General features: G+C 39.7%; 1 pseudogene; it reads right to left on the reverse strand.

Moving 5' to 3' along the window:
- Window positions 1-10,308: 10,308 nt before the first annotated feature.
- On the reverse strand, window positions 10,309-11,585 carry LOC115292757 (annotated as a pseudogene).
- Between the last annotated feature and the right edge of the window lie 86 nt (window positions 11,586-11,671).

The raw sequence follows: 11,671 nt of genomic DNA on the forward strand, positions 1-11,671 counted from the left end.
CTATGATGATTGTAAATGAAATAAAATGCTTACTATTACATTTAAGCCACTCTAGATGAGTTGAAGCCCTCAATTATCCAGAATGTCTTCTTTTGTTATATTGTAATGATAAGTGTTTATGTTAATAAGTGTTTAAGCATTTAAAAATGACTTCGGGTTAAGCAAACAACAGAAATAGCTTGGAAATTTGGGAATAAGGAGTTAAATTTTTTTTAACCAAAGTTCTTCAGCAGAGGCAATACGCAAATGATGAATATTCCTTGCATATTTAGATTTTTGATCATTCTAATCTAAAACCTGAGATGTAGGCTCCTCTACCGCCAGACTCTAATGGGGGGGGTCTTCGAGCGGCCACTAGACAGCCCACCAATTTGGCTAAGGTTAGTAGTGTAAAACAGGGAAAAGATGAGTCTCTGGCCTGTTTAGAATGAATTGTGATGTGTATTGTACTCCTACGCCCAAGGATCCTGAAAAACCAGGAAACAAATCTGCTGTCATTCTTACTTTTGTAAACCAGGCAGTGCCAGGTATTAGAAACCCTAAAAGAGACCATGGAGATTGATGGAGATTGGGTAGCTCTCCTTCTCTATGCCCTTTACAGGGTAAAATTCCCCTTATACCCTAGGCCTTACTCCTTATAAAATTGTGTTTGGGAGACCCCTCCCATTATTCCTAACCTTAAGTCAGAGTTATTAGCTGAGATTAAGACCATAATTTGTTTTGTTCTTTAAAAAGACTTCAGCACGATCACCAAGACATCTGGCCCCATCTAAAGGATGCATTAACTGAGGCCATTGATGCCAATCTAGCCAAATTAGAAAACTCATTTACAACATTCCTTAGATTCCTTAGCTAAGATGGTGTTATAAAACAGGTGAGGGTTAAACTTATTACTATTACACCAAAGAGGGCTATGCCAGGCTTTAGGGGAACAATGTTGCTTCTATGCCAATAGCTCAGGAATTGTACAAGATACCTTAGCTGTGGTTCACAGCCATCTACAAGAGAGGGCAAAAGTGAGCCTCTTCATCTGGTCTCCATGGTCAACCACCCTGTTGACTGCTCTGGCCAGACCCATAATCTTATTATTATTACTTTTAACATTAGGCCCTTGTATCGTTAATAAGATAATAGTGTTTGTCAAAGAGCGTGTAAGTACTGTTCAGTTAATGGTCCTTAGAACCCAATATGAGCCCCTCACTCTCAGCAGTGGTGGGCTAACAGACCCAAGACTGGGTCAGGCACAAGTCAGAGGCGGGAATGAAGAGTCAAACTGACGCCATGACAGGATTCAAATAAGCCTCAGAAACTAGAAGGCCTAAGTTACTATTTTCCCAGGAGCGACTTAGCAGCGGCGGAAAGAAAAAATGACCCACACCCACCTATTGCTGGAGGGAGCACCACCCCTAGCCCGGGCCAATCATAAGATGCCTGATGTTCCTGCTGTTTAGTGAGCCTGCTTAGTTTTAAATTAGCCAATCACCCCATGCCGCACCAACCTCTGGCGATGCGCTGTCCTATCCTATTGTAATCCCTGCCCCTCACCCCACCCTTCACCCCATCCCTCACCCCTACTGTAATAAAAACCCTGCCCGACTGATGGTAGGGCTCACCACTAATTCTCAGCTCTACAAACTTGTTTAATTTAACTGCATTGGTGAGGTCTGAGAGACCGAGCTTAAGCCTGAGTAAATGCCCTTTGCTTTTGCAGATGTGAAAAAAAAAATAAAATAAAAAAATAAATAAAACCTGAGATGTTTCTCATAAAATTGATGTCAAAAATACCAAGTTTTCATTAGAAAATGTGAGCATTTCAATTAAAAGGACAATAAAAGTATTAGGATATGCTTAAAGCACACCAGAAGCTTCCTCTTTATTGGTCAAAAATTGAAAGTCTATGCAAACATTTCATAGTAGTTAAAAACCAAGGTTCTGGAAAGAATATGCCAGCACTCAAAAGCAGTTTCCACTAATTCTCAGCTCTACAAACTTGTTTAATTTAACTTCTGAGTCATACATTCCTTGTCCTTAAAACTGGAAAATAATGATCTCACAAGATTGTAAAAAAGGAATTAAGTGAAATATTTCTTTTAAAAAATATGCTTAGTATTCTCTTAAAAATGGTAGCTATTTTATTGTTATTTTTTTGCAATTTTTTTGTTTTTAAATTTTTTTATGTCTTTATTTTACATTGAGAGAGAGAAAGACTGAGAGTGAGCAGGGGAGGAGCAGAGAGAGAGAGGGAGACACAGAATCTGAAGAAGGCTCTAGGCTCTGAGCTGCCAGCACAGAGCCTGATGCAGGGCTGGAACCCACAGACTGTGGGATCATAACCTGAGCCATTGTCGGATGCTTAACTGACTGAGCCACCCAGGTGCCTCTGCAATTTTTAAATTTGAGTTTAATTGACACAGTATTAGATTAGCTTTAGGTGTATGACACAGTGATTGGACATGGTAGCTATTTTTGTAACAATTACATCTTTATATTCTCTGGCTGTTCTGCTCCATGTAAAATGCCAATGGTTCTAATTTCAGTTACAAAACTAATACATATTCATTGGCTTAATCAAAGGTTAAAATGAGAAAAAATAATTTCAGAATAAAACTTTTAAAAATAATTTAAAAAGTAAGGGTAGAAAGCAAACACTAGAAAAAGCAAATTAATTTAGTATTTCTTTTATTTTTTTATGTTTTATTTTGAGAGAGAGACAGAGCATGAGAGGGGGAGGGGCAGAGAGAGAAGGAGACACAGAACCAGAAGCAGTCTCCAGGCTCTGAGCTAGCTGTTAGCACAGAGCCCTATGCGGGGCTGGAACCCACGAACCATGAGATCATGACCTGAGCCAAAGTCGGACGCTCAACCGACTGAGCCACCGAGGCGTCCCTGAATTTAGTATTTCTTATACCACATATGTTACAAAGGGAGCTTCAGACAATGAATTGATTATTGAATTTGTGTTCAAAGGCTGTCTTTTTTAACAATGGTAGAAAAATGTAACCTATATAGTAACCAAAGGCATAGCACTATGACTGAAGAAAAGAAGTAAGAAGTGATGTAATTAGAATACATTTGCTGAAGGGGGGTCAGGGGCAGGGGGAAGTGTGCACATGTCCTCAGGTGCCCAGAGGTACCGCTCTGGGAATGCCTCAGGGGACATAGCAGGTGATTCTGGGAGTGCCCACGAAAGCCATACAAGCTGAGACTGGAGCCTACCTGTCCTCAGATGCTCAGACATGTCTACCAAAACAGGAAAAAAGAAGAAAGTACCTCTTTGCCTTGTTGTTTCAATCTCCCCTTAGTGTTTCCAATTTAGGAGAACCTAATAAGAAACTAGTAGTAACAGAGTCGAGGAATGTAGACTTCCGCTTTTTATCCCAAGCACAGAGTAAATTATATAAAAGTGATAGGAAGAAATATATAAATAAGTGGTATATAGCTTCCAACATCCATTATTTAGGGGAAAAGAATAAACAATAAATAGCCTCCATCCTAACTAAGAGAAAAAATGAGAAGCAAAGAAATTTCAAGAAGTTGTGTTACAACAATCATAAAAGCAATAGGAATAGAGAGTAAAAGCTAAAGAAATTCAAGTAAACTTCATGTTCCTTAAGCAAACACTTTCACAGGCACATGTGGAAATTAGCTAATTATGTAGGAAATTTAAAAGGAAATCAAGGAATCAAATTGGCTTAGTCTGGAATGAAGGAAACTTGGAAGGCAAACAAGAATGATTTTGAGTCAAGAAATCAGGGCAAGTCACAAAGGGAGAGTAAAAGGAAATAACACACGTGGATGGGGAAAGTCATTGGAAAGCAGTGCACACAAAAACTTCAGTGTGGCTCAAGAGACCCACTAAGAGCAATGAAAAACATCACTCTGTTGTGTGAAGTTCAGTGATTGTCCAGGAAGAATGTTTCATCTTGTGAAATAAATGACAATAAAGGCACAAAAATTTACTCAGAAATCAATGTCTGTTTCATGAAATGATTGTTTCATAAATCAAATGAAATTTGTTAATTTCAATCAAAGGTGAAATTTCTACCTAGAAAAAGGAAGATGCAGAGTCAAGAGAATATGTTAAAAAGTATAAGCCAATACTTTTGGAAATGTCCATGATCAGTACTTCTTGATGTCATCCATCACAGAATTCAAGTATAATCAGCAGGTGTTATTACAAAGTAATTCTCTGTTAACTTTAGTTCCTTGGAGGGCAGCAGAAGTCACTTACGATTATTCAAATTTAAAATCAGGGAAACAAAAATTTTGGAAAATATAGAGTTATCATTTTAATGTTAGGGTAGTTTCCAGAAAAATGCAAAAAACCAAAAAGCAGAGATATTATTAAGTTAAAAAAATGAAGAAACATTTGATGATAGAATTTGTTTCTGTAAAAAGTGGTAAACCAAATAAAACACAACTGTAGTACCATAACTACTTGTGTGAACTTGATTACTTAACATCTCTGCTCTCAGATTCTTTATCAACCTCTTGTCTCACTCAGGAGAGCCGGTGGTGTAATTTCAGTCCAAATCCAAAGGCCTAGAAACCACGAGAACCAGGGTGTAAATTCCAATTCTACTGCATGAGACCGATGACATAGTTCAACAGTCAGGCACAATGACCTCCTCCTTTCTTCTGCCTTTTAGTTCTCTCTGGGCTGGGTGCTCTGTGGATTGGATGAACCCCACCCATCTCTGGCAGTGCAGTCTGCTTTATTCAATCTACCAATTCAAATGCTAATCTCAATCAGAAACATTCTCACAGGCAACACTCGAAAATTCTGGAAGAGCCCATGCAAGCTGAGACAGGAGCCTATCTGTCCTCTGATGTTAAGGCATATGTACCAGAGCAGGAAAAAATAAGAAGATGCCTTCTTGCCTTCTTTGTTTCAATCTCCTCTTTAGTGCCTCTTATTTGGCAGTAACTAATGAGAAGCTAGGTAATAGTAGAATTGGGGAATGTGCTCTTTAGCCAAATATCTGGGTATGGCATGCCCCAGTCAGGTTGAGACATATAAATAACCATCACACAGCTGTTGTGCCAGGTAAAATATGATTGCTAGACCAGATTAATGAGGGTTATATACACAGTCTAAGACCACTGACTTGAAAAATGCATTCATTTCTAGTCCCATCAAGTAAAACATTCCAAAAACACATCTACCAAGAATGGATTAAAATATTTTTTTCACTGTTTGCAGGAGTCAGTGATGGGGGGCAAGCCAAGGTATTCCCTCCAAAATAAGAGACAAACTGTTGCATTTTGCATTCCATAGTACAAAGAGGGAAATGGAAGAACTTGGAAGACTTTTCAGTTTCTGGGGGCTACACATTCCACACGTAAGGGTCATGCCCCGGTCCATATACCAGGTGGCATGGAAACTATCAAGTTTTGAACAGCTTCTAAAGGCCATTTACTTTCCTTGGCTCATGGCCTTATCTTACTCCAGTGGTCATGAAATTCTATGAAATGTCAAATGACCCAGATGTCTATGGACTACACTACAAGAGAAAGTGAAAGAGTTAACAGGCCTGGAACACACCGTTGTTTGTGGCAAATTGAATATGATCCACTTTTCTGATATGCATAAAAAGAACTAATTTGCCAAATCAGTAGCGCATGTGGCTGGCACTGTGTTAATCTGCACTAACAAAAACACCATGTCTGGCACAGAGGCTGCACCTGCAGCTTGGCTGAATTTCATCCAGCCAAGGATTCAATCCATCCAGGATTCATCTGGTTTGTGTATAGACAAGATTGAAAAATAAAATTGATATGATATGATGGGGATCACTACTTTGCATTTTTAAGTCTTTATTCATTTGTTTATTTAATTATTTTTAAATTTTTATTTATTTTTTTGAGAGAGAGAGAGGGAGGAAGAGGGAGAGAGAATGTCCCAAACATGTTCCACATTGTCAGCACAGCACTGTTGCAGGGCTCAAAGCCAGGAACCATGAGATCATGACCTGAGCCAAAATCAAGAGTTGGCCACCCAGGTACACTTCTTTCATAAGTTTCTAAATGTAGCAGCAATTTTCTCCATTTTCCCTACTACATGATATGATTTTTAATTTAGTATTTTGGGATGAGTGGAAAGTAGAGAATTTTTTAGAGTTGTCTACTTGGCCGTGTTCACTATAATAGCCCTCATCCTGCTGTGTTCAGGTCTAATATGAGTTTTTTGCCTACTAACATGTACATCTCTTCCAATTTAAATTCTGTGTCTAGGGAATGTCCACCATGTATTCTCATAAATCCAGTAGATTCAACATGAGCTAGACTCAGGCCAAGGCTAGTTATTATTAGTCCCCAGTGTACTGCCATATAACATGGGGCCATAATGACACTTCTTATCTCCAGACATAAATGACAAATTTGAAGCTGTGTCCAATAGTCCTTGAAATGTTTGGGTATCCTTTTTTCCCAAGATACATAAATAAATGGCCATATGTCCCCTTGGCATGGATCATGAAACTCATTACCAAATAGACTTGCTTTGTTATTGTGATATCTTTCCTCCTGAAGACCCATCTCGTATTCAGTTGTTTGGAATCTATGTTAAAAAATGGGCTTAGATTCAGAAACCCAGAAAGCACTACTGACTTTTTCTTGGGATAAATACCTTCAACCTCATGATCATCCTTCTTTGACTTCTGATGATACAAATTGATTTGCCCTTGTTATCCATTTTTTCCGTGTGTACACGGTGGCCTATTCCTATCTGTCAGATCACCTTGACTATCTCTCCAAACTGTTACTTATGTCAAAGACTGAGTTTACATAACTTTGAGAATTGCATTGCTATCAGGCATTAATTGTTTCAGGTTCCTATTATCTTAAGTGCTACTGATGAGTTTAGTTCTACAATGGCATATTCTACATTAGCCCTGGCTTTCAGGGGAGCCACCACTGACTTCTTAGTCATGCTGGTGCCCCTCCCATCAATACATTTCTTATTGCTTTGGTAAATGATGTACTTTCCAGGCACTCTGGAAATACAGCATCTGGGTATTTTCTCGCCTCACATACTAGATCCAATCTATTATGCCTACCTTCTGACCCTTTTAATCCCTTCTTGCATTATTTCCCTTTGTAATTTTGACATTTTACCTCCCTTAGGGTGGACAATTGCTTTTTCTTATGCATGTAGGGAACTTTTCAGAAGCATGTTCACACCATCTCTCAACATCTTTGTGAGGATGGTAAGTCTCATAACCTGGAAGAGTTTTCCTACATCAATACAGATGGCCCAGACTTACAATGTTTCAACTTATGATTTTTTTTTATTTTGATAGTGTGAAAGCAATATGCATTCAGTGAAACTGTACTTCGAATTTTGAATTTTGATCTTTTCCAGGGCGAGCGAGATGTGGTACAGTGCTCTTTCTGATAAAGGGCAACAGCCGCGATGTGTAATCCTCAGTAAGCCACTCAGAGCACAAAGGTAACAAGCACTAACTTACAACCATTCCGTACCCATACAACCATTCTGTTTCTCACTTTCAGTACTGTCTTCAATAAATTACATGTGATATTCCACACTTTCTTGTAAAAGAGGCTTTGTGTTAGATGATTATGTCCAACTGTAAGCTAAGTGTCTGAGCACATTTAAGTGAGGGTAAGCTATGAGGTTGGGTCAGTTAGGTGTACTAAATGCATTTTTGGCTTAATGATATCTTTGATTTATAATGGGTTTATGAGATATAACCCCATCATAAGTTGAGGGAGATTGGTATATTACATGTTATGAGATTTGGTGTTCCGACAGCCTTATTTGGCACCCACAGAACTGGGAATACGCCCACTCTTCAGGGCCCTGACAATGCCCTGTGGGTTCTCAGCCCCTTCATGCTACCCGCCCTTCACTCTCATTGGACTCAGCATTCCTCTGCTTAGTTTCTGTTGTGACTTAACTAGGATGAATGGCCTAAAGTAGATTATGAGCAAAAGCATACTGCCTTTGAGGAGAGAGTTCTCTTTATTGTCCATTAATAAAGAGTTAGAAGTAGGGGTCCCTGGGTGGCTCAGTTGGTTAAGTGTCTGACTTCAGCTCAGGTCATATCTTATGGTTTCTGGGTTTGAGCCTCACATTGGGCTCTGTGCTGACAGTTCAGAGCCTGGAGCCTGCTTCAAATTCTGTATCTCCCTCTCTCACTGCTTCTCTTCCCACTCATTCTCTCTCTTTCTCTCTCTCCCTCTCAAAAATAAATAAACATTAAATTTTTTTAAAAGAAAAGTAGATGGTTCACGGGAATCTAGGGTTTCATGATTTGGACTCATCAATCCAGATGTTCCCATGCCTTGGTTCAGGATTCTGTTTTTCTTGACTAAGGCCCTGATTTTGACAAAACAGCCTAGTCTTTGCTGGACATTTAACCATCTATGCAGCATAGCTACTCTTAAAATAAATTCATAGTCCTTACCCTCTCCTTTCTCTGCTTGGTAGCTGCAGGAGATAAGAGCTTCTCTATAAGAGACCAAGGGTGTCTTTCACAGTTCACTTTCAATGAACAATTTACTGCTCACGCTCATCTTTTTTGTTATACTTTCCCTCAAACTCGATTGAGCTTAGAAATAGCCATACAATTCTACTGTGCTTATAATTACATTTTCTCCTGCCCTACAATTCCCCACATTCGGATACACAGCATGACCTAGTACAGTCCTTTCCTCCAGGAGGGCCATCTCAGTTCCCAACAGTGAAAACTTTAACAGTTGCTTCTTTTGTGACAGGAGCTGTCTGGGTTCCCACTACCGCTAGATATGCCATCCTCATGACCGAGGCGGCCCATGAGCCAACCTGGGCCGAGACCCCGTCTTAGCACTTGTTTTCTCTGACCACTTCTGATACCTGGTCGAGTTTTATGGGAAACAGATGGAGAACTTTGACCTCTGTCTTGTAGTGTTGCCCCAGATGGGGATTAAGGGGTGAAGCCTTATATCACAGCATTTCATTCAGTCTCTAGGCTAAGGCTCCTTTGGAAGAACAAGGCAGTTTTCCTTGTTAATAATAATTCCAAGAGAAATTTGATGAGAGAAATCTTCACTATAAGCAGCTCAGAAGAGAGAGCAGGGTAGTGCTTCCTATGTCCACTGTGATAATAATTAACAAGCATTTTAGATTTAACTTCAGATAATCAAGATAATTAAACATAAGTAAAACATAATACAAATTTTTAAGCCCTGAAAATGAAAATATAAAGGTGTCATAGAGAGAGATTGAGACAGAAGAGGGAGCAAAGGGTGGGAAAAAGGCACAAGATCTCATATTCTCACATTCCACAATGTAGAGTCATGATATGACTGTATGAAGGTGTAGAATAGCACATTTTAAAAATTAAACATAATAAAATAGCAATATAATTATAAAAATGAAAGAAGCTAAAAAGGAGTTGTATCAGTAAGCAAAATTGTCATTTTTTTTGAATGGGGCATCAGTGTAAATGTTGTTTTAAGTAACAAGGCAAAATATAGTCATCAGCATATGCTTTAGAGTTATGGAAATAATTGACACACAAACTTAAAGAGAAGCTTTTTAAAGAATTCGTTTTTGAGGAGTGACTGGAAGTGGAGATTGTTGGGGCGAGAAATAGGTTTTCCTCCCACTCTCCACCTCCATCTATCTTGGTTCTGTTTTTAAGACAAAGTGTCCATCAACAGAAGAATGGATAAAGAAGATGTAGTATGTGTATATATACTAAGTAATATATAAATGGAACATTATTTTATATTTATTTATATATTTATATATAACAGAATACACACACACACACACGCACACACACATATACATATGTATATATATCCATGGAATATAATGGAATATATTGGAATATTATTCAGCCATGTAAAGAAAAAAAATCCTGAAATAACATGGATGGACCCTGAGGGCATTATACTAAGTGAAATAAGTTAGACAGAAAAAGACAAGTACTGAATGATCTCACATGTGGGATCTAAAAATGGCAAACACATAGAAACAGAGACCAGAATGGTGGTTACCAGGAGCTAAAGGGGCGAGGAAATGAGGAAGTGTTGGTCAAAAAGACCAACATTCAGTTATAAGATGAGTAAGTTCTAGAGATTCAGTGTACAACATGGTGACTATAACTAATAATATGGTATGATGTACTTAAAACTTGCTGAAAGAGTAAATCTTAAATGTTTGCACCACAAAAAAGAAATGGCAATTACATGCTAGGACACAGGATTTAGCTAACTCTGTATTGGTAATCATTTTGCAATTTATCTGGGTATCTAATCAATACATTGTACATTTTATTTCTTTATTTGTATTTTTTTAAACTCAAAAAACATTTTTTTTCATTTAAAAAAGTATTTAGAACACATAAAACAAGGCAACATTTATTCTCTCTTCTCGTCTTCCGGTGTGGGGTCTGCTGGCGGTTCCTCCACGGTGGCGCTGTCGCTCTCTGAGCCAGTGTTACTCTCGCTGGTCCCTTCCTCAGCCGTACTGTCCATCCCGTCATGCCCGCTCTCCTTGTCCTCAGGAGTAGATGTGCCTTCTTCACCATTCTGTTGGCTCTCTGTCGCTTCTTCAAGGTGGGTCTCCTCTGTGTCCCTTGGGACGCTCGTCGTCCTTCTTGTCCTCGGCCTCACTGGCAGCTCGCTCTTCCTCCGGAACCGTGCTGCTCTGACAGCGGTGGGCTTGCTCCGCTGCCTCTCTCTCTTTCCTCCTGATTTTTGCTAGCTTGTTCCTCCGCCTGTGCAATGTCGGCGGCAGTTTTTTCCATATCCACTTCTACTTTCAAACCGCACAACCTTTTAAGTCCATTGTTAAATGAATCTGGGTTTTCCAGGAATTTCCTCTTCTTTTCCTGGTGTCTCTCCTCTATTTGAAGAAGTTCTGCTTCTAGTTTTCGCTGATGAACCATTAAAGACCAGAGCCGTCGTTTGAAGACCTGCATTCTAGCTGTTGTGACAAGTGACCGGACGTCTGGCACCCCGCTCTCACTAAGGATTTCACTGATGAGGCGGTGGTTTCTCTGGAAGCGGGCGGTGGCTGTACGCTTCACTGAAAAGCCATCATCATAATCATCTGGGTCTTCAGCAGGCTGAATGCTCACGTAAGGTTCTCCTTTCTCCATGTGAGACTCTCTCGACTTTCTTCCTCTAAAGCAGCTTCTGCACGACTTTTTGCATCTATGTAAGCAAGGTATGCGGGGTACTTACGATAGGCCTTCATAGAGTCATTGTACTCTTATCTTTTCTGCTTCCTATTCGTTTAAATATTCTTGTTTTTCTTCATCAGTGAGATCTCGCCACATGCCACCAATAATCTTGCCAATCTCCCACATTAGGGATTGGAAGCTTCTACTTGGTCCCAGACCTTTCTGCTGTACCTCATGTAGGGCTTCAGCGGCTTATCTGGTGGCTTTGGGGGTTTTGGAATCCTAATACCAGAGGATGCCGTGCCCCGGCTCTTGGTGCCTGGGCTCCCTCCAGCCTGTAGTTGTTGTAGAGGAGATGACTGTATGGACTGTATCCCCTGGTGGGCTGGGCGTTTGTGTTGCAGGAGCTGGGGTGGGAGGCGGGGCATAAGATGGTCTTTTTGACATTTGGGAAGGTTAAGTTTTCAGTTCCTTAAGAATGAATCTGAGCACCGCGGGCAGAAAAAGCGCCACATTGTACATTTTAAACTTAC

This window comes from Suricata suricatta, chromosome 5, assembly GCF_006229205.1.
Source record: "Suricata suricatta isolate VVHF042 chromosome 5, meerkat_22Aug2017_6uvM2_HiC, whole genome shotgun sequence".
NCBI classification, from domain to species: Eukaryota; Metazoa; Chordata; class Mammalia; order Carnivora; family Herpestidae; genus Suricata; species Suricata suricatta.